General features: G+C 39.3%; 1 protein-coding gene and 1 long non-coding RNA gene across 7 annotated transcripts in view; one reads left to right on the top strand and one right to left on the bottom strand.

The window, feature by feature from the left end:
• LOC100475793 (serine/threonine-protein kinase Sgk3) overlaps positions 1-22883 on the bottom strand; it is a 166861-nt gene that overhangs the window by 124796 nt on the left and 19182 nt on the right. For 2 of the 6 annotated variants that reach the window (XM_002916376.4, XM_011221205.3), the window contains exon 1: positions 8121-8263. The exons of 1 other annotated variant lie outside the window; for it this stretch is intronic. The gene's annotated coding sequence lies outside the window, so the exon portion shown is untranslated. Of the gene's footprint in view, positions 1-8120; positions 8269-22883 lie in introns of those variants that run through there. 3 more of the 6 variants (XM_034668144.1, XM_011221209.3, XM_019796554.2) reach the window with 3 other exon arrangements.
• LOC105236326 lies at positions 9942-21077 on the top strand. Its single transcript, XR_004627809.1, has 4 exons — positions 9942-9998; positions 13021-13063; positions 17877-17931; positions 19224-21077. It is a non-coding gene; the product is annotated as an uncharacterized LOC105236326 (long non-coding RNA).

Genomic DNA, 22883 nt, shown 5'->3' with positions numbered 1-22883 from the left:
ATATGGAAAAGGGAAAACAGAAAAGGATAGATTTATTTTCTATAAGTCAGGAAACCAATGGACGTGATTTTAAAAATGATTTTTACAATGGGTTACATATTGACATGGTTCAAACCAAGAGAATATAAAAAAGACACAGGGAAAGGTCTGCTTTCCCACCCGTGTCCCTACCCACCCAGCTCTCACCACCCAATCCCAAATAGATAAACACTGTTAATTTCTTAGTAGCCTTCCAGAGTCTCTCTATACCTAGACAAGCAAGGCAAAAAATACATCCTTTTTCTTTCATTTTTTTCCACATAAAAGTATCAATTTATCAATACCATTCTGCACTCCAAAGGCAAATTTTTAATCCTAAATGTCCAATGAAAGCAACAAATAAATTCAGCAGGACAGGGACTTTTGTTTGCACACATGTGGACTTTTAAAAGGCGAAACATAAATGATGTTAATGTCAGTGGGAACAGAATAAAGGAAATCCAAAGGCAGGAAAAAAAATTCAAGGAGAAAAGGGAGCACAGTCTTATAAATCTCTTAAAAAATGTTCTCCGCTAAGACATATGAGTGTCTTATCTTTCATTAATTAAAAAGAAATCACTGCCTTACAGACAAAAAAACTTAAACCAAATATTCATGAGAAGAGAGAGTAGGGGTAACAGGAGATCAATCAGAAAAGAGAGCTACTTATGTCAGAATGTATTAAATCCCAACTATGTACACAAAGAACTACAAAAGCAAGAACATTTTTTAAAAATTATAGCAAAGTCTTAACTTCTGGATGTTTACTGACCCAGTTCAAATAAGCGAATGATATAGAACTTGGATGTTTAAGCCAGCATCAATTTTAGCATCATGTTGTTTGAAAGCCGCATAAAAATGTCTTTTCAAAATCTTTTTCATTAGGGGCGCCTGGGTGGCTCAGTCGTTAAGTGTCTGCCTTCGGCTCAGGGCGTGATCCCAGTGTTCTGGGATCGAGCCCCACATCAGGCTCCTCCGCTAAGAGCCTGCTTCTTCCTCTCCCACTCCCCCTGCTTGTGTTCCCTCTCTCGCTGGCTGTCTCTGTCAAATAAATAAATAAAATCTTTAAAAAAAAATCTTTTTCATTAATATTTATGAAAAAAACAGGCCTTTCTTCTCAGTGTAGCTTAAGCAGCTATTGTCTTGGTGTGGAGCTCCTCAAAACGTCTGGCCAAAGCACCTTTACAGGAGAGCTGATGAAGTCGGCTACCTGGGCCTGACTTGGGAGAGTCTCCGGTGGCAACCTAACATTCTTGCAACCAGTATTGCTTCTTCTCTGACTCCTAAGGATGAAAGGCCGATCTATGCTTCTCACCAAAGCATATCTCTGCTGATGAAAATCTGGAAAGAAAGGGTTTGGAATCTTGACATACCACTTCTCAAAGATTGCTAACCTTTTATCTAAAATAGCCTTCTAAGTCTTCAACTTACTTAAAACCAAAGAGATTGTTTTAAACCAGATATCCAGAACTAGATGTATTTTCTGAAGGGAAGAGTCGTCTTATCTAAAACAGTCTATTCAATCCATAATATAGCTAACATCTTCAATGGGGAAAAAGTAGCACAAAACAATGCTATTGCAATGACATGAACTCCCCCCCTCAATTATAAACAGTTTTAAATTTTATTATACATGCCAATGCTGAAGGAAAACCAGCTTATTTACAGAAGAGGAGGTGGATGGAGACTTCTGCGGAAATTTTGAAAGGAATTACTGGGTATTCTCAAGGGTTTTGAAGGTTGAAACCACTAGTTCTTTATAATGTCTACCTTCCCTCCCAAACTAAAAGCTTTCTTTTTGCTTATTAAAGGCTTGTTCTTAACTGTATCACCATGATTAGTATCTTTTTTGCTCAAGACCAAAATGAAGAGAGTGGGATGGAGAAAGAACAGAAATTTCCTGAAAGCAGAAGCTGGAAGAAAAGGAAAAAAGAAAAAGGTCAAAAGGTACTAAACTTCCAGAAAGGGGGAAAGGCGGCAAGAAGACCTAGGAAGAACGTGTGGGTGATAGCTGTGCCCATGCTCAGTGGGTGGAGCGATGTTAGCCTGGACAGATGCCATCTGGGAAGACTGGTGGAGTTAGTATGCAACTAGGGAGTTGTATGCATGAAATTATACTAAGACAAGTGTTACTAACTCTGAGACAGCCTATAATAGAATAGGATCACAAGGAACTTCAAGATCATCTATTCCTACCATTGGTGGGAGCTTTGTTAAACCAAGCACTCCAAACCATGTGCTTATCATTAGGAGACTGTTTCAAAACATCTAAAGTTCAGCTGTTCTCATTTTTAACTGAATTTAACACTTTTCCTTGGTTCAAGTCCATTACTTCTGCTGCTCCTGTAGCGATCAAAATTATATATGGCTATTCCATCATCTCTCTTCCTAAACATCTTGTCTTTTAGATGTGCTTAAAATACAAGTATTAACTGACCTCCGTTGGAAAGATTTATGCTGATTTGGATGGATTTATCAGTCCACCCACGTACCCTCACCTCACCCCCTTGATGAGCAGTGGGATAAATTTCCATGAGTGTTATCCAGGTTTAGGGTATGGCAGAATACCTGGTTTAAACATGCATGGAATCTATGACATTGGTTGGCTACATAAACATGATTTCTAACCAACAAAGCAAGCCTGTATAAGAGAAATTTTTTAAATGGCATTGAAAATATGGATACACACAGAAGTTTAGAAAGATGTACTCTAAAATATTAATAGCAATTATTAATGGATGGTAGGTTTACTGGTAATTCTTAGTTTCTCTTGTTCTTTAAATGTCTCTTGAAAAAATGTATTACTTTGGTGATTTAAATATATTTTAAAAGATACAAAAGAGGGAACATATAAGTAATGGAGCTAGAAAATGAGTAAGTTATTAGCTATGCAAGGGAACATTATGTAGCTGTCAAAATTTATGTAGATCTATAGATGTATAGATGATAAAGTGTTAAATAAGAAACAAAAGAGTATAATGGGTAGAATGATTCCTATTAAAAAAAAAACAACTCAATATACATGGGACACCTGGGTGGCTCAGTTGGCTAAGTGTCTTCCTTCAGCTTAGGTCATGATCCCAGGGTCCAGGGATGGAGTCTTGCATCTGGCTCCTTGCTCAGTGGGGAGCCTGCTTCTCCCTCTGCCTGCCACTCCCCCTGCTTGTGCTCTCTCTCTCTCTCTGACAAATAAATAAACAAAATATTTAAAAACAAAACCTCCATGTACATTTATAGATATACAAATTTACATGAATGTGGGGAAAAGTCTACCAGGATATAAAACTGAGAAATGGGTAAGATTAGAGTGGAGAGGACTCATTTTTTACTTAACATCCTTCTCAGTTGCTTGAATTTAAAGGCATGCATACCTTTGTAATTAAAATGTTTATAAAATATGAGACAATAATAAAATTAAAATGAGGGAAAGAGATGACGTATAGTGTTTTCTTGGGAAACTAAGGATATGATTCTTATACTCCTTCTTAGCTAGTCATACATGTAACATACATGTGCATTAGATTATGTAGGTTATACACTTGGTCCTACATGTATGTTTGTCTGCATATATGGACACTGAGTTGGAAACCAGATCATTTTAACTTTAATCCATTTTTATTTAAAAAACAGGGAGGTAAATAACTAGAGTAATAAAGGTCCTTCTCATTTTTGAACTCGAGCAAATAATTAGTCAAGTCCTACTAATGACTCTAGTCACTAGCCCCACTGTACTTGAGGACATTTCATCCAGCTGTCTGTGGAATGGCTAGTCCATCACCGAGTCCAATTTTGTGTATGAATGATTATATATGAAGTCTATTTTACCTACAGAAAAAAAAGTTTGGTATTGACCGGCATAGTAAATATATCAGAAACCTGAATGGAAGCAATTAACCTGAATCATATTCATTACTATAGGCAATGCAAATACAATGTCACTTATTTAAAATCACAAAAGAGTAAAAGGAATAACATTATCTCAACACTATAGACAGTCTTCAAAAAATGTATGACTTTAAAAAGGTACAAAATCCAGGCCTTTACGCAACCAAAAGCCTGTCAAATCATTCCTATTCTCAAGTTAAAAGCCACAAAACCAGCCCTCTACATTTGAATTATCTGCAGACAAACTCATATGGTGGCCCGAAACAACAGCTACCTATAACGCTCCTTCCCCACTTGGTGGTACAAAGGAGCTCTGCCTGCCAATATCACACACCAGTAGCTGTTTTTAATCCTTGCCACACATTCTTTGATCCCATGTAAGTCTTCCCTATATTTATGGCCCCATTGGGGGAGGCCAGTACTCTGCACAAATCCACCATGAGAGCTCACTAAATATCTCTTACTTCACTCACACATCTCCTGTCTTCCCTCTTATATATTATCAATCTCTTACCCTACAACAATTCCCTTCACCCTCCTTTCACTCACCTACATCCCCCCCCCCAAGGAAAACAGATTTTGGTTTTGAATAATAGAAGAAATAGTGGCTACAAGGAGATGGACCAAGACAGGTATTCAGGACCTGTGGGAAATAGGAGAGGTCCTGGGAAACTGGACAAAAGCAAGGATATTGTACACTGCCCTAATTCCCTTTGAAAACCCCCTGGCTCAGCTTCAGACAGGTAATAAAATTTTACTTATCGATGCTCTGACTCAGCCTTCAACATTTGATTTCCACGTTGTCTTTCTCAGCAATGACAATTCAAAGAACTGAGTTAAAATTACTTTGACATGAACTACAAGATGTGGAATCAGCACCTCTTAGATTTACTTTTCTCCATGAAACAGAAAAAAAAAAGTGAAATGAGAACAAAGATGCCACCATAAGGAATGGAATAGGTAAAGGAAAACAGAAGCATTGAGTCCCTTAAAATAATGTGGGAGCTGTTTCTGTCAGGAATAACATGTTACATAATTTGAGTTTCATGAATCAGCAGTTTAGTCAGTAATTTACATGAATTAAAAAAAAGAGAGAAAATATGAGGATCAGAAAAGGTAAAGTGGTTTCTGAAACAAGACAGGTTTCAAAAGTATTTTATTCCACCCCCACACAGAAGAATGTTAACAGGCAGATGACTCAGTCTGGCTTCATTAAGGGCTTCTTACCACCTAATATCCCTCATGGGAAAGGCCACCCCATCTCTCTTTTTTCCATGACACGCTGCTCAATTCCTCCCTGCAGGTAATGGCCATAGTTTCCTCTCTAATTGAAGGTTAACTATCTGCAGGTCACATACTTTAGGAAACAGAGATTATACTGGAAGGATATAAATAGTTGAGGGGTTTTTTGGTCTTTTTTTTTTTTTAAAGACCTTTTAAGGCCTCCTGGCTGGCTCAGTCAGAAAGTGTGCAACTCTTGAACTTGGGGTTGTGAGTTCCAGCACCCTGCTGGGTGTAGAGATTGCTTAAATAAATAAAACTTTTTAAAAAGAGACCATTTACTTACATTTCAAAAAACACAGTAGTAGTAGTGTCAGGTGCTTAAAAAAAAATGACAATACCTATGATCATTGTGTTTGAACCCGATCATAAATCTAAGTAGCTTAATTGAGTTCACTGACACTGAAAACCTACAGTGATTTGTAGTCCTTAAAAATGACCTTCAATGAGCAGGGAGAGATAAGGAAGCTGTCGACACAAAGAATGAAACCATACCTCCAATCTAAACTATCTTCAAATCACAGGAAAAAAGAAAGATGTCTGAGAAGAGAACAAAATAAACAACCTACTGCTTTTTCAAAAACCAGAGTTGACAAATCCTAAGAAATGAGTCCAAGGGCATCCTCATCTCTTTTGTGGAAAAGATGTTTGTTGTATCAGATACTGTTTGGAGTAACTGAGAGACATTGGTATAGGCCCAGAAATCTCTTAGACTAAGTCAATTACAGTATTTGAGAAGAATAATGTTTGGAAAGAGCAAGAAATCTGAAGTCATTTGGAATCATTCATTCCACAATGTTAATTACAGGCTGGCATATGCCAGGCACTGTCCACACACCTGCTCTCTATTCAAGCTCTCTCTCCCACCAGCTGTACAATCCTGGCTAAAACATTTTACATTTCTATGCCTCAGTTTCCTCATCTGTAAAAACAGGAATAAAAAATGGCTGCCAACTTCACAAATATATCTGGAAGCACTCTGTAAACCATGAAAGCGTTAGTAGTCATTTCACTGAACTGAGTTCATGAATGCCACTCTCTGTTGTACCATAAATTGTATCAGAGGAAAAGTGAGCCTTCCTGCTTCCAGGAGACACCTCATAATCCTATTAAATAAGGCTCAGAGTCTCATTTAATCATCTCTCTGAAAATTTAAATGGGAGATAGAGAAAGCTTCAAAGAGAAAGCTAGTATGACACGCAGATTTTGACATCAAATTGATAATCACCATAATGACAAAAACCATGATTCACCATTTTGGGTCTCTACCAATCTTACCATCAGGCCAAGGACTCATTTGAAGAGGGTACTTTATTCTGGAAAAATATTCTTTCTATATGTCTGCAAATCACAAAATGGACACCTACCAGGTTGATCTATCAACTCAATGTTACCAATAGCAAAGGGCAGTAAAATTACAAAGCATTATTTGTTATGTTGACGTGTACAAGCAAAAACAGTCTATTTTATAGTACGTTTCACTAAACTATGGTTTCATCAACTGTCAAACAGATAGGAACAAAGCTCCTTTTAAAACCAAAATTAGGCTCCATGTAGGGGCAGTTGGAAAAGGGGGAAGTTCTGGTCTCTCCGGAGTTAGCTAATGATGGGCACTATGGTGGATGAGAAAAACTGTCTTACAGTCGGACGATGCTAGGGATCTGGCGGAGATCTGCAAGGAAGAGGTCTCATTCCCATAGCTCCAGACTCCCTTCCCCCAGGGAGTGAAGGGGTGGCGGCTTGTCTTACAGGAGTGGTAGCCAAGTGCGCCAGAAGGCACACCCAGTCCTAAAATATGCCTGAAACTTCCTCTAATGTTTCTAAGCTCTTGCAATGACACTTGGGGAACTTAAGTACACACAACCTCTTCACTGCTGGAACCGCTATAATTTAATATTTTGTGTTAACAATTTGAGTTAATATTTATAAAACACTAAAAAGGAGCCCAAGCCCGTGGTAAGAACCATTTAAGTGTTTATTAAGTAAATAAGTCACTTCCCAGACAGGTTGGGTAAATCCTCAACGTAGAGACAAGGTAGAGCATCAAAACACACAACAGTCTAATGGTTTTAAATAAAGATTTGGGAACTATAGTGCTCTATATGTATTCCTTCATCTCAAGTGTACCTGCATCTCTATATAGTCTCTTGCGCAGGACCAAAATTCTACTCATGGTTCAGAAATTACTGTGCAAAATTAAATGATGAAAGAGTTTAAGTCTCAAGAGATGAGTTCTTTCTCTTTTCTATCTCCCCAACTAACCACCACTAAAAAAGACAAAAATGTAAAAATCTCAGAGCACTCTAGATGGTACATATCAACACTAAAGCTGTGGGAATCAATAGAGCCAAATTCACTTTAAAGGAGACGGAAAGGGTTTAAATCACAGAGAATTTAAGGGCAGTAACGCATTAGTTTCAGATTTCAGTCTGCTGACAACAGGTTAATGATTCATTCCCGTGCTCTCCACTCCCAGGGCCTCCTCCATCCCCGATCGCCGCAGGTGACTCGCACCCTCCTTCGACCTCCGGTGGGGTCCCCCCCCGCCCCCGCAGTTCCCGGCTCCCCTAAGCTGGGAGGCTGCGCACCGGGTTAACAATGTCCGTCCACCGACACGGCTCGAGAGTTTAGGAATCAAAAGGCAGACTCTGAATTCACCTCGAGGAAACAGACCACAAACTCTTAGAGTCGGGGGCTGGCCGGGGGTATTGCTTCTCCCCTTCCACCAACTCGGAGGTTTTCGGGCTGGGGGGTCAGGGGAGCTGCCCAAAGACCCAGGAAAGTCACGTTTGCTCCGAGAAGAGGCAGCAGTCGAGGCCCGGGCACCGCTCGCCCCGCCCCGTCTCACCCTCCCGGGGGGCTCCGAGTGCGGCCCGGACGCGCGCGGACCCTGCGGCCGGCCCACCCGCCTTGGGTCCCAGAGGACCCGCACCTACCCCGCTCCACGGTGCTGCCTCCTGGCGCGGCGGGCGCAGAGGCTAGCGCACTCGCGTTTCCTCCTTCCCCGCAGGGCCGCCGGGCGCCGCCGTTTCCTCCCTGACGCGTCACGGCGGCCGGCGGCTCCTCCCGCAGTGTGCCGGGCGGCCCCGGAGAGCCGGGCGGCCGGCAGCGCGGCGGGAGGGCGCCCGTGCCGAAGCTAGGGGCTGCAGGCGCCAGGCTGGAGCCGCAGGCTGGGCGGCTTCTGCTCAGCCCCGCCGCGGCTCGACCCCCGGCGAAAGCCCGGCCACAGCGCGCGGTCTGCCTTCGGCTTCGCCGTGTGCGCAAAGTTCAGGGGACACCGGTGGATCCTGTGTGGAGGCTGGGGCTCCTCGGTGTTTCCTGCTGCTCGGCTGATAGTGACTGCTGCCCTGGGGCCAGAGAGCCGCGTGGGCCAACGCGCCCGGCCGCCGGCTGGAGACGACCCTGGCGTCCGCCGCGAGCAGGACCGCTGGACAGCCGGAGCAGTAAGAGTCAGCCCGGGAACGGCCTGGTGGGCCTGCGGCTGGGTGTAAATTGGAGACTCAGGGAAGTGAAACAAGTATCCAGAAAATTTAGGGGAACAACTGTGTTTCATTTAGTGTTATTTGAAGTTTTCTACCTTTTTTCATCAGCAACGTTTTGGCTTTTGTGTTTATAGATAGGTCAGAAATTGGCGGATCCTGGGTACAGAGAAATTTCCTTTCCACACATTTTCCAAGCCCCCCCCCTTTTTTTTTTTTTGCATTCCCATTAATCTCCAAGTCAGGGGAGGTCACACTTCACAGTTTCTAACTACTCTTTCTTATTCTTTACATATGGAAGTTGCATTTTATTTGTCTCCTTTTTTCCAGTTAAAGAGAGGTAAGGAAGGTGAGTGGGAAACTAAGAATGACATGATTCAGTGGACGTGGAAGAAAGTGGTTAGGATTTGGAAGAAGAGTGGGATTGTCGTTTGCCCCACAACACTACTGTAGTTTAAGTTTTATCAGATATCACTTGAAGATAGACTCAAACAACTATATAAAGATTACCATGTCTATATCATGTTTTAGATTTTGAGGCAATGATCTATACTTCAGATCATACGATTCCAGAGAATATGCCATAAATCTATGAACAAATAATCTTCCAAAGGTAATTAGAGAAGCCAGAATTTATGTGTGGCTTCCCTAAATTCAGTGGATATTTCCTTATGTTTTAAAATAATATTAAAAAATTTAACCCACAGGTAAAGGTGAGAATATTCATTTGTAATGTCAATTAACACAGTATGACCTTCTCCTTCTTAAAGAAAAGGAATTGTGAATCCAACATTTTTTTACTTCAAGACATAATAATCCTGCGGAACTTTCTGAACAATGATTTTCAGGGCATACAGAAGTAGATGTAAAATACAGTAGACACAAATCAACACACTGCCATGGTCCTTCGCATGTTTTCATTGTGATCCACACAATGAGGCACAGAGAAGCTACAGAATTTCCTCCCTTGTAACAAAATCAACAAATGATCAGTGTATCTCCTGATTAAAACCATATTCAGCATGCTGAAAAATTTTTCGGACAAAAGAAAATTTTGTGTCAATAAACTCCAAATATAATGACATCATTCTCACTTTAGAGATACATACCAGGCTACGACATTTCAACTTTTCTTTTTTTTTTTTTTTTTTTAATATTTTTCTTATTTATTTGACAGAGAGAGAAAGACCGCCAGCGAGAGAGGGAACACAAGCAGGGGGAGTGGGAGAGGAAGAAGCAGGCTCCCAGCAGAGGAGCCTGATGTGGGGCTTGATCCCAGAATGCCAGGATCACACCCTGAGCCCAAGGCAGACACTTAATGACTGAGCCACCCAGGTGCCCAACATTTCAGCTTTTCGTTTCCTTTCCTTTCTTTCTTTCCTTCCTTCCTTCCTTCCTTCCTTCCTTCCTTCCTTCCTTCCTTTCTTCTTAAAAAAAAAAAAAAAAACCATCTGGGAGCCATTACATTTCCAGAATAAATCTGTCTTCCTGCTGTGAAGAACACACACATACATGCATACATACCACCTCCCACAAAATTTTAAGACAAGAAGGGGGATGAGTCACATTCAACTGATAAGATGTTGGGTATTTTGCATTTATAATGAGAGCTGCAATTCACTAGCTTGATTTCTCAGAATACCAGAGATTGTAAATATATTCACAAACTTAACATTAAAGGGCTTTTTCACTTAAAATTAATTTTAAAGGCACACTTTAAGGCTGATCACTTTGATTAATCATATTCATCTATAGATACAGATCATATCTCCGTGTTCCATTATGTTTCCAATTTCTTTAAGTTTATACTGTAAAAGAAAAGTTGTTGAATGTTCAGCTAAATGTCTAGCTGATACTTATGCTTTTATAAAAGGTTTCATATACATAAAATTTTAAAACGGAAAAAAGTTTTTTGTTTAGACTGTGGGTTCCAATATTTTGTTTGGAAATATGACTCTATTCATGCAGAGAGGGCAAATATTCTGTTCATCTGCTTTATCTGTAATGTACAGATTATGAGCATAGGCTTTGGAATTGGACAGACTCGTGTTTAAGTTCTGGCTCTGCCACTCTCTATTTTTGGCAAATTATTTTACCTCTCTGAGCTTTGGTTTCATCAGTAACATAGGATAATAGTACTTTTCTCTCCTCAGTGAAACAGAGATAATAATAGTGCTTATCTTATGAAATTGCTAGGAGGATCAAATGAACTTAGTAGAATGCCTGGAACATAATATCAGTTGATTGCTATTGTCATCATCATTATGATTAGCTCTAACACAGATATAAAAATGTCAATATTTTAGATTCCTTTTGTACTAGTCTAAAGAATGGTCAAATTTTAGAGTTTGGGGGGATTTTTTTAAATAGAAATCCTAAAAGTAATAAGAAAAAATCATAAAAGAAATACTAAGATGTAGTTATGTTCAGAACTTTAGAAAATTGGACTGGCGATACTATATTGATCCAAATATTAAAAATAAAGACAAACAACTACCTAACAAGAGAATACAGTATTTTTTTTTTTTTTTGGTAATATATCCAATGAGATGAGTGCTTGGTTTTCACCTATTCTTCAACATGGAAAATCTTTTCCCAAAACTGGTGCCTGATAAGGAACGATCACGACTTTTTATATCCTAATAAAATCCTCTATTATTTGTAGTTCTTTCATTATAACTTTGGAAGAGTTGAGGAGCATAACAATATAAGAAATATCACTTCCCATAGGGAGAAAATGTGATAAAATGACAGCGATGGGACCTGAATGGCTTCTATTCATAAGTCAGTTGGTAACGGAAGTGAGAGCCCTCATTCACTAGAATATTTGTTTTATAGCAGATAAATCGACAAGACTAGAGAAGAATAGTGCTACCAACCACATGATTACAAAAGGAAAGATGTTTTTGATTCATATTATTTGTATTGCTTTCATAGCGCCTTTTCCTTCGTTCTAGTGCAAACCCATCTCCTTAAGTGGGTCAGACACCATGAGTTGTTGCTATAGTTTCCAGCTATGTTTATCCTTCGGTATACCAATCACAGCATCCCACAACTTCAGAAAAAGAAAACCATTTTTCTTGGGAGTGTAGTTTAAGGATAGTCCAAGCCATGAATCGGCTCAGGAAAGAGTTAACCCATAAAGCCTGCTGTAAAATAGGTAAGAATATGAGAATTAAAGTGACTAATTTGTTGCATTTTATGAGCAAAACAATTTAGTACAATACAAAGCCACCCAAGGGATAGTTAGAAAAACTCAGATACTCATGGGAATTGATGAATCTTGACACTGGTTTATACCACCTTGGCACAGAGCCCAATTCTTTCCTTCATTTAGAAAATGGTTCAGAGTGTACTCATTTTGTGTGTTGGGGGTGGGAATGGCCCAAAGCTCAACATTTTTGTTGGACCAAATTAGCCATGTTCAAACTCAAAACTGAAGTGCCTGAAGTTCAAGTGTGCTTTGTAACAAAGTGAAAACCATTTTAAAGCAAGACTACATTAGGGTCAAATATAAGGTCCTTTAGATCACAGGACTTTTTCACTTTCTCTGTTAGACTCCTGAGAAAAATCAAGGGGTCATGTTAAGAAATCAGAACCCTTACATTGCTGGCACAGCTTTTTGATAAAAAGTTGCTAGAAATTACTTTAAATCTTGCTAAGACCATTAATTATCTGAAGTAAAACTATTATCCTTCCCTACTAAGGAAATTAAGGAAACCTCATTGTCTTCCAATCTAGTTATTATGAGTATCAAGAACAAAATACAAATCGCCCTTTTTCCTTTCTCATTTTTTTTTTTTTACTGTCTCTTGTTTGGATAGTCTGTTACATACATAAATTACATCTGTTAATAGTTGATAATAACTTACTTACATAAGTCATGTCAGCAGTTACTGTGTTCCTCAGAGAATCATATTAGGTCTTTGAGCTCAAACCTACTAGGTGGACTTTGAAGATAACAATTATTTTAGTTGCTTATCAGTAGGAAATAATAGCTTTTCTTAAACACTATTCATTTGGTGACTCAGTTACTTACTGTTAATTATGTACAATGAATGATTGAACCTATTTCAAATGCAAAGGCTTAGTACTCTCTGGCTTAAAAAAAGTGTGTTGCTGTTATTTCTGCAACTAATTCTCTAAGGCATTTGTGTCTGTCTCAACCAGATGGGTCGAAGACTTAAATAGACCTTAAGGGATTATAACTTTTCAGATACTGGAAGACCCTTAAATTCTCTAGGTTTTCTAGAATAAACAACCCCAGTTCTTTTAACTTTTTCTCACACCTCTTTTTGTTTGTTTGTTTTATGACTCTCATATGAATTCTTTCCAAATTCTCCACATTCTTTTTTAGATGAGATGCCCAGTATGAGACATGGAACTGTATAAAAGATCAGGTAAGTTCTTAATACAGTGAGAGCATTCTCTCACAGCTCTTCAGTTCACACCCCTATATTGTAACTTAGAATTACATTTAAAATTACACTTCATCATTATCAGATTTTAAAATCTAAACTCGAAATTCTTGTTTAGCCTACTTATGTTTTCTTGCATTATATTTAAGAGGTTGTTTTTATTATTCCTATACCTATTTTATCAAAACTGTACTTTTCCTGAGTGATTTTACATTTCATCATATTTGTTAAGTCAAAAAAAAATCCAAGGTGGAAGGTGTACATCCTGAGTATAGTCAAGACAAGCCAATACGGTTCAGAAAGAAAATACTCCAATGTCTATTTGTTTTGTCTAAAAAGAAAGAAGTTGGGGTACCTGGGTGGATCAGTCAGTTAGGTATCTGTCTTCAGCTCAGGTCATGATCTCAGAAAGGCTTTATACTATTAATAAAATGCCATTAAATTATTTAAAATATAGTGATTATTTCATGTTTTTAAATTTGGAGCTTCTGTTTTACAACGTGTACAATATATTAGTATAGGAAGTCACAAATACGTAATCTATACATGTGTGCATTCTGGTTTGGTGTCATCTGAGAATTATGCCTTTTGTTCCTTTCTTCTTCATTCAGTAACTATTTGTTGAGTACCGAGTGTATGCCAAGTACTATGCTAGGCTCAGAGAGGTAGAAATTAAAAAGATTATCCCCACCCACAAAGAGTAGTTTAAATCATTTATGAAGAAGGTAATAAAGAACTGTTCCTACAATCTTCACAGAATCACCTGTTTCTCAGCACCTTCCCCTACTCCCACTCCCAGCCCTTGGCATAGATAACGATTTGCTGTACAGTGGGATTTGAATTTGAAACTGGTCATTTGAAGACCCACTTAGTTTTTATGTAGTTTAAATAAACCATTTATGACTTATTTTCTCTTCTAGATATCTGCAGGGTGCTTTTTATGCAATCATATGTAAATATAAATATCATTGATTCAACAAACATTTTCTCTTCAAAGCACTGTGTTAAGACAGAGGGAAGGTTCAAGGTACAAACATGCATTGTGCTTTCAAGGGGATTTTATATCCTTGACAGAGAATGAGAAAAACTCACTGATTTTTTCCGTATGTGATGTGTAGTGCATTCATTATTGAATGTACTCCTCAGTACATTGCCTTTTTTACCTATCTCACCACTTTTGCCTGGTGTGTTTCTCCAAGCCTAATACCATGTTGTTTGAAAGTTTTACAAGTGTGCTATTTGGCTTCAACCACCTCTTTAAAATTTTATCTCATTACTTGTAATTTCAACTCATGACTGGGATAAATTACTTTTAATTGCTAGTTATTTGCATTAGAAACAATCATGAAAAACAGGTAGAAGAAAAAGCTGCTAAGATCATAGAAATTAAACTCCTACAATGGAATCCCATAACATTTCCCTAAAAAAAAAATAGAAAAAAAGTGGGGCTGTAAGGTATTCAAGGCAAGAAACTGAATCACATAACTACCTGGGGTCTCATTTACTTTTAAACTCTGCAAATAAGCAAAGTCAAAGTTCACAGCCTTTAGAGGAAACTATATCTGTTTGACTTTTTAAAAGCAAGTGGTATGGGGCACCTGGGTGGCTCAGCCAGTGAAGCGTCTGCCTTCGGCTCAGGTTGTGATCCTTGGGTCCTGGGATGGAGCCCCACATAGGGCTCCCTGCTCAGCAGGGAGTCTTCTTCTCCCTCTGCCCCTACCCCCGGCTCGTTCTCTCCCTCTCTCTTCCTGTCAAATAAATTAATTAATTACAAAAAAAACCAAGTGGTATTAACAATTTGGGGCATAGTATGAAGTCAGACTTAGTTACAAGAGGCTGTGATCATATAAAATTCATTTTGGAAAATATAAGCAGCACATTAAGGCAATAAAGAGGCAATATCTTTATTTGAATTTTAACTGACACATATATACTCCTTGGGCTAACCCACTGCCCCCCCAAAATCCAATTTTCACTATAATAATCATTTTCATAGAAAATAGAAGGAGGGGCACCTGGGTGGATCAGTTGGTTAAACATCTGACTCTTGATCTCAGTTCAGGCCATAATCTCAGGGTCGTGGGATGGAGCCCCATTTTGGGCTCCATGCTTAGTACGGAGTCTGCTTGAGATTCTCACCCTCTCCCCACTTCCCCCCTCAAATAAATAAATAAATAAATAAATAAAATCTTTAAAAAATTTTTTTAATTTTAAAAAAAAGAAAATAGAGGGGTGCCTGGGTGGCACAGTTGTTAAGCGTCTGCCTTTGGCTCAGGGCGTGATCCCGGCATTCTGGGATCGAGCTCCACGTCAGGCTCCTCCGCTGGGAGCCTGCTTTTTCCTCTCCCACTCCCCCTGCTTGTGTTCCCTCTCTCACTGGCTGTGTCTCTCTCTGTCGGATGAATAAATAAAATCTTTTAAAAAAATAAATAAATAAAAAAAAGAAAAAAGAAAATAGAAAATGTCATTTGAACAAGTTTCAGTATAGTGTAGTGATTAAGCACATGGCTTTAGAGGAAAATAGCTCTGGGTTTGAATTTCACTGCTACTTACCAGCTCTGGACCCAAGCACATTTCTTAACTCCTCACCCTCAGTTTTCTTATTTGTAAAAGTAGTTCCTACTTCATAAGGTTGTTGTGAAGAATAAGTAAGATAAATTCATAGTAATATACCTACTAATTACGGTAGACCTCTGAAAGATATCCATATCCTAGTCCCTGGAACCTGTAAATACGTTAAATTACATGGCAAAGAATTAAGTTTGCGAGGACAATATGGATAGACTTTGAGGCCATTGTGTTAAGTGAATTAAGTCAGACAAGAAATGGCAAATACTATATAATCTTACTTATTATGGAATCTAAACCAAAACAAAAATGAACTCAGATAACAGAGAACGGATTGGTGGCTGCCAGAAGCAGTGATGAGGGCAGGTAGGTAAAATGAATGAAGGTGGTCAAAAGGTACAAGCTTCCAGTTATAAAATGAATAAGTCATGGGATGTAATGTATGGTAGGTGACTATAGTTAATAATGCTGTATTGTATATTTGAAAGTTGCTAAGAGAGTAGATCTTAAATTTTCTATAACAAGAAAGACATTATAACTATGTGTGGTGATGGATGTTGACTGGACTTGTGATCATTTAGCAATATATACAGATATTGAATCATTATGCTGTACACCTGAAACTAATATGTCATATGTTAATTGTACCTCAATTTTTAAAAATTAATTTTAAAAAAGAAGGTTGCAGATGGAATTAAGTTTGCTAATCAGCTGACCTTAAGATAGGAAGTATATCCTGGATTTTCTGAGTGGGTCCAAGGAGTTCCCAAGGGTCCTTAAAAGTGAAGAGGAAGAAGGCAAAAGAAGGGTTAGAGAAAAAGATTTCACTATGGAAGGATGGTTGGAGAGATACAACATTGTTGGTTTTGAAGGTGGAGAAAGGGGCCTCAAGCTATGGAATGTGAGTGGCCTCTAGAAGCTGGAGAAGGCAAAAAAAGGGATTCACTCCTAGAGCTTCCAAAAAAAAGTGCAGCCCTGCTGACACACTAATTTTAGCTCAGTGACACCAATGTCAGACTTCAAACCTAGAGAGCTGTAAGATAATACATTTGTGTTGTTTTAAGTCTCTAAGTATGTGGTAATTTGTTACAGCAGCATATAAGAAGCAAGTTAGATATATAGACACATCAGGAACTCTACAAGTTATAGTGTGAGAACAAGTGTGTCATATAGAGAATTGTCCCCCCCCCCCCAGTTTTGGAAAACATGCCAACGCACAAACTTTTTCATTTTTGTTTTCTTTATACAACTAATTGCAAGAGTTCTATTTACCATGCCATAGGATTATTCTCCAAGCAATAGAAATGCTGTTGGCCTCCAACTTAACCCATTATGGTTCCTTGATGATGGCAGATGACAGTTATAGAATATAAATTTTACCTAAGTACTATCTGTCTTCTTATATTTTACTTATTTATTATTTTTAAAGTTTAATTTAATTTTATTTTTTCACTAAATTCTATCCCCAACATGGGGCTCAAACTCAAGACCCCAAGATCAAGTGTCACATGCTCTACCAACTGAGCCAGCCAGGTACCCCTCGTTTCTTAAATTTTTGTTTGTATCTAGACACCTGAGAATATCATACAAATTAGTTATGAATTGACCATGCTGGAGACTTACGGGAGTAGCCCTGTCATCTCTTGAGAGGTGAGCTTAGAGGTTGTCAAAGGAGGCAGGCCGTACTCACCAAGTCCTTCCTGCCTCTTCTTGGCTCTATCAGAAGCACATTGTGTACATTATTGCCTTTATTTATTTTTTTTTAAGATTTATTTGGGTTGCCTGGGTGGTGCAGTGGTTGGGCGTCTGCCTTCGGCTCAGGGCGTGATCCTGGTGGTGTGGGGTCGAGCCCCACATCAGGCTCCTCTGCTGTGAGCCTGCTTCTTCCTCTCCCACTCCTCCTGCTTGTGTTCCATCTCTCGCTGGCTGTCTCTATCTCTGTCAAATAGATGAAATCTTTTAAAAAATATATATATATTTATTTATTTTAGAGAAAGCACGAGAGTGCTTGTGTGTGCACATGGTGGGGGGAGGGGTAGATGGAGAGGAAGAGAGTGAATCTCAAGCAGATTCCCCACTGAGTGCAGAGCCCAACACAGAACTCGATTTCACGACCCTGAAATCATGACCTGAGCCAGAATCAAGATTGACCAACTGAGCCACCCAGGTGCTCCCATTATTTCCTTTAATCCACATAACCATACTGTCTTTATCCCCCGTTTCACAGATAAAGGAACAGAAATTCAAAGAGGTGAAATAACCCTACCCAGGGCACACAGCAGGTAAGTGGCAGAGCTGAGTCCATTTGAATTGAAGCCCATGGTCTTTCTAGAGCACCACAGAGTCAATGGGTGGTGCTAGATGAAAGGCAGCAAGGACCAGGTGTAGAAGAGTTTACAAACTGAATGTCTGAAGCACCTGGGAGGCACCTGCGATAGTGTCAGAAGAGGTAAACATGAGATGATAAATGGTAACTGACCATCAGTCTTCATGAGTGGCGAGAGGTGCATCCCCCTCAAAGGGACAGCTGACGGCTACCATCAGCTGATTGTTGCTATGTGAGCACATAGGCCCAAAGTTGCCAGATCTATTCATTTTTCTTTTTTTTTTAAAGATTTTATTTATTTAATTATTTAAGAGAGAGATAGAGAGAGCACGAGCAGGGGGTGCAGCAGAGGGATAGGGAGAAGCAGGCTCTCCGCAGAGCAGGAAGCCCGATGCGGGATTTGATCCTAGAACCCTGGGATCATGACCTGAGCCGAAGGCAGACATTTAGCTGACTGAGCTACCCAGGTGCCCCTATTAATTTTTCAATAAAAGCTAGCAATATACATTTTAATGTGAAATGGCGTAATTTCAAAATGCTAGGAATGAATTAGGATTTTGTTAAAACACTGTGCAGGCCAAATGAGCCACATCTATCAAGCAAATTTGCCCCATGGGCTACCAATTTGAGACCACTAGTACTGATCTCTAGGACTCAGGGAGTGGTCTGTGGTCTTGCTAAAAGACATGTGGAAAGCTTTGAATTAGATTTTGATTGAGCTCATTGAGTGAAAAGATACCCTAATCTAAGAACAAGGGAGGCTTATTCCAGGGCATTGAGGCACACTGGAGAAGGGAATATGACTCAACTATTCCACAGAATCTTCTTAAAGACACCAATAATTAAAGCAACTGTAAACACATCAACCGCCTGGGTTTGCTAATTCATAAGTATTTTGGGGTGAATCATCATTGATATGCATGCTCATTAGAAGCCAGATTATTTTGTTTTAATAGAAAACAGCTTAATAACATGAATCCAATTTTATATATATATACAAAAAGGCTGACATATAATATCTGTAGAGTAGGAAGAAATGGCCTAAGACTTCGAAAATATTTATTTATTCAAAATAGTACAATATCACAAAGGCAAACTACACTTAAAACTTACGGATACATATTTTAAGCAGAAAGCTCTGATTTGAGAAATACAGAAATAGTTGCAGGAAACACCGAGGGATGAGCTGATGTAGGAGAATGCAAATTGTACGATACATATCATTTCACCATTGTGGTTTTTCTGCAGCCGAGCTCTGCAGCCGTGATAAAGCCATGGAGGAGACAGACAGCCGGATTGAACCTGGGTTGGGAAGGTTCAAGAGAAGGACAATGGAGCAAAGGAAGAGAGGCCAAGTGGGGGCCAAGCCATTTACACTTGCTAAGGAAAGGAGGAGGTCACAGGCAGGAAGAGCATGGGGGACATGGCCAGGTAGAGAGCGAGGTTAACAAAAACTTACTACACATTCTTACACTATTAATAATATTTTACATTTTAAAGTACACTGTCATTTTCAAAGTATTTTTTAAAATTGACTTTATTTTTTAGAGCAGTTTAAGGTTCACAGCAACATTGAGCAGAACGTAGAGAGTTCTCAGATAACCCCTGCCCCCACCAGAGTGGTACTTTCCTTGTAATGGATGAACCTACACTGACACATCATTGTCATTCAAAGTCTGTAGTTTGCATTAGGGTTCACTCTTGTTGTTACATATTCTAATGGCTGGGCAAATGTCTAATAACATGTTTTCACCATTATAGTACCATGCAGAATAGTTTCACTGCTCTGACATCCTCTGAGCTCTGCCCAATTCATCCCTCCCTTCCTCCCAACCCCTGGCAATCACTGATCTTTTTTCTATCTCCATATATTTGCCTTTTCCAGATTGTCATACAGTTGGAATCAAAGAAGTTAATCTTTTTAGATTGGCTTCTTTTAATTAGTGATATGCATTAAAGCCCCCCCCCCAATCTTTTTATGGCTTAATAGCTTATTCCTTTTTAGCATTAAACAATTTTCTATTGTCTGGATGTACCAGAGTTTATCCATTCACCTCCTGAAGGACATCTTGGTTGCTTCCAAGTTTTGGCACTTATGAATAAAGCTGTTATAAACTCCGTGTTCAGATTTTTGTGTGGACAATTCATTTTAACCTTCATAGTCGGAAGATAGAACAAATGTTCTAAATCAAATCCTAAGAAGTCAAATACAGCACACGAAATCAAAGCGTTTATCAATACGATTGGTAAAGTTTATCCTTTGAATATCCTTTGAAACAAGACAATACGTTACTACGTTAGGAATAAAAAAAACTCTAAATTGATGATTTCAACAAATGTTTTGAGGAATTGACTCTCTACTTTGTCATTTCCCCCATCTTCTCTCTGCTCCACCCCTTGCCAACTCTGAACCCAGTTAGCATGATACACTGGATCAATGCATGCTGTAGGCAGGTTGTTTGTGTTGTTTCTGTTTGAATAAGGAGGCTCTGACACTTATGAGCAGTATGATTTGGAGCAAGTTACTCAACATCTTTGGGCCTCCTCTTCCTCATCTGTAAAGCAGGGATTTTTGACAGTGTCTACCTCATGGATCAGATGAGTTTATATTCATAAACCCTTAGAATAATTACCTGGCATATAGGTGTTTGTCGAATAAAATGAATACTACGTATGTAGACCTCTTGTATGAATGCTAGTCTCCCAGGGCCTGTATACAATTCTGAGTTGTGCTATTGAGTCAAACTGTCAGGTGTGCAATTTGATTTTATCCCACTTACAAGCCAATAAGTTAGCCTTTACTGTTTCACAGATACTGAAAAAAGACATGAGACATCTGAGTCTCAGAGAAAAAAAATTGTTTTACCCACAGCACAGCATAAAAAGCATGACTTGTTCGTATCAATTCCTCTTGCCCCCCAAGTTCCCCAGGTGTGATACCAAAGCACCCAGATAGATGTTACACATGCAGTGGGTTTGTGTTCAGTGGGGGAACAGTGAGCTTGGGGAACCCATTGTTTTTCTAGCAAGCAAAAAGCTAAGTCAGCTTCTTTGTCCCAGAGGGAGATGTTACTTTATCTCTCAAGATTGTTGCTGTAGGGGCACCTGGCTGGCTCAGTCAGTAAGTCATGCTACTCTTGATCTTGGGGTAGTAAGTTTAAGCCCTAAAGTAAAGATTACTTAAAAAAAAAAAAAAGATTTCTTGCTGCAAACACAACCATGAAAACTGGCTTGGATAAAAAGTGAAGTGGTAGAAGGCCTCTAAAATGGCCCATAATGGTTCTTGCCTCCTGGTATTCACCTCCCGTTGACTGTGGGCTAGATTTATTGACTCACTTCTAACTAATTTAATATAGCACAAGTGACAGGATGTTGCTTCTGAGATTAGGTTATAAAAAGACTGTGGCTTCTGTCTTCTCTCACTCACTCTGAGGGCAGACAGTTATCATGTTGTAAGCTGCCTTACAGAGAGACCTGCACAGCAAGGAAGGGATGCCTTGGCCAACAGTGAGTAAGAACCTGAGGCCTGCCAACAGCTTGAGTGACCTTGGAAGCAGACTCTCCTTTATTCAAGACTGGGGATGACTGTACCCTGGCCAATGTTGACTGTAGCCTTATCAGAGACACTGAGGCCAAGGGCACCTAGCTAAGCTATGCCCAGATTCCTACTCAACAGAACCTGTAAAAAAAAAAAAAAAGTGTTCTTTGAAGCCTCTGTGTTTTGGAGTAATTTGTTATGCAGTAATAGATATGTAATAGAAGCTATCCGGGCCTTGCACTCTTGCATACTGACTAAGACGTGAAGAAGAATGAGAGACCCACAGATAACCATTTCCAAACAACAGGGTAAAGCTACGAACCAGTGGTAGACGATGCCATCTTCCCAGAAGATGGCCAACATGCTTAATGTCTAGTACGTAGGGAGAGGCAGATACTGACACTGGAAGCTAGAATTTGGAAGGAAGCCCTTAGCTGGGACTAGCCTTACCAATCTCGGAGCCAGTTTTTGAAGAATTTTGCTTGCTTGAGGACATAGTGCAGGATAGAAAAAAAAAAAGGCTTCTGCTGTGTGCATGCAGTGGGAAGCTAGGTAGGGCGTGTCAAATACTGAAATGCCTACTCTGCATTCAGTGAACCAAATTATCTAGTTGTATATTACTCTCTCTACTCACTTGGCTTCTGTTCATCTGAGCCCTTTGTAAACTTTGTTTAAATATTTTCCCTGGTCTTGTCTGTACCTAAGGGAATTTGGAGTCAAACGCTTGAGCCACAATATTAAAGGGGAAACAGTGCCCCCTGGAGACTGGAGTGGCAACGCCCAGAGACCACAAGAGGTAGAAGCTAGGCTATGTGAGGCAAATGGCAAGGTTTTTTGTAAATGTCAAGAATATATATAATTAAATTAAAAATCTCTGATTTAGGGGCGCCTGGGTGGCACAGCGGTTGAGCGTCTGCCTTCGGCTCAGGGCGTGATCCCAGCGTTATGGGATTGAGCCCCACATCAGGCTCCTCTGCTATGAGCCTGCTTCTTCCTCTCCCACTCCCCCCTTGTGTTCCCTCTCTCGCTGGCTGTCTCTATCTCTGTCAAATAAATAAATAAAATCTTTAAAAAAAAAAAAATCTCTGATTTAAAGCTTGTAAGAAATTGGTATGAAAGAAATTGGTAACTAGGTGTGGTGATGGATGTTAACTAGATTTATTGTGGTGATCATTTCACAATATATATAAATACTGAATCATTATGTTGTAAACATGAAACTAATTATCTCAAAAAACCCATGCATTCAAAATGTTTAAAAGAAATTGGTATGGAAGATTTCTTAACATGATAAAGAGATTTTTTTTTTTAAAAGAGAGTCAATTTTATTCTCGCTGTATAATGGAGGGCCCAGTACTGTTATTAGGAAC

The sequence above is a fragment of the Ailuropoda melanoleuca genome, chromosome 9 (genome assembly GCF_002007445.2).
Source record: "Ailuropoda melanoleuca isolate Jingjing chromosome 9, ASM200744v2, whole genome shotgun sequence".
Taxonomy (NCBI): Eukaryota; Metazoa; Chordata; class Mammalia; order Carnivora; family Ursidae; genus Ailuropoda; species Ailuropoda melanoleuca.
Note: the sequence above shows the minus strand (reverse complement) of the source record. Positions and strands in the feature narration are given on the sequence as shown.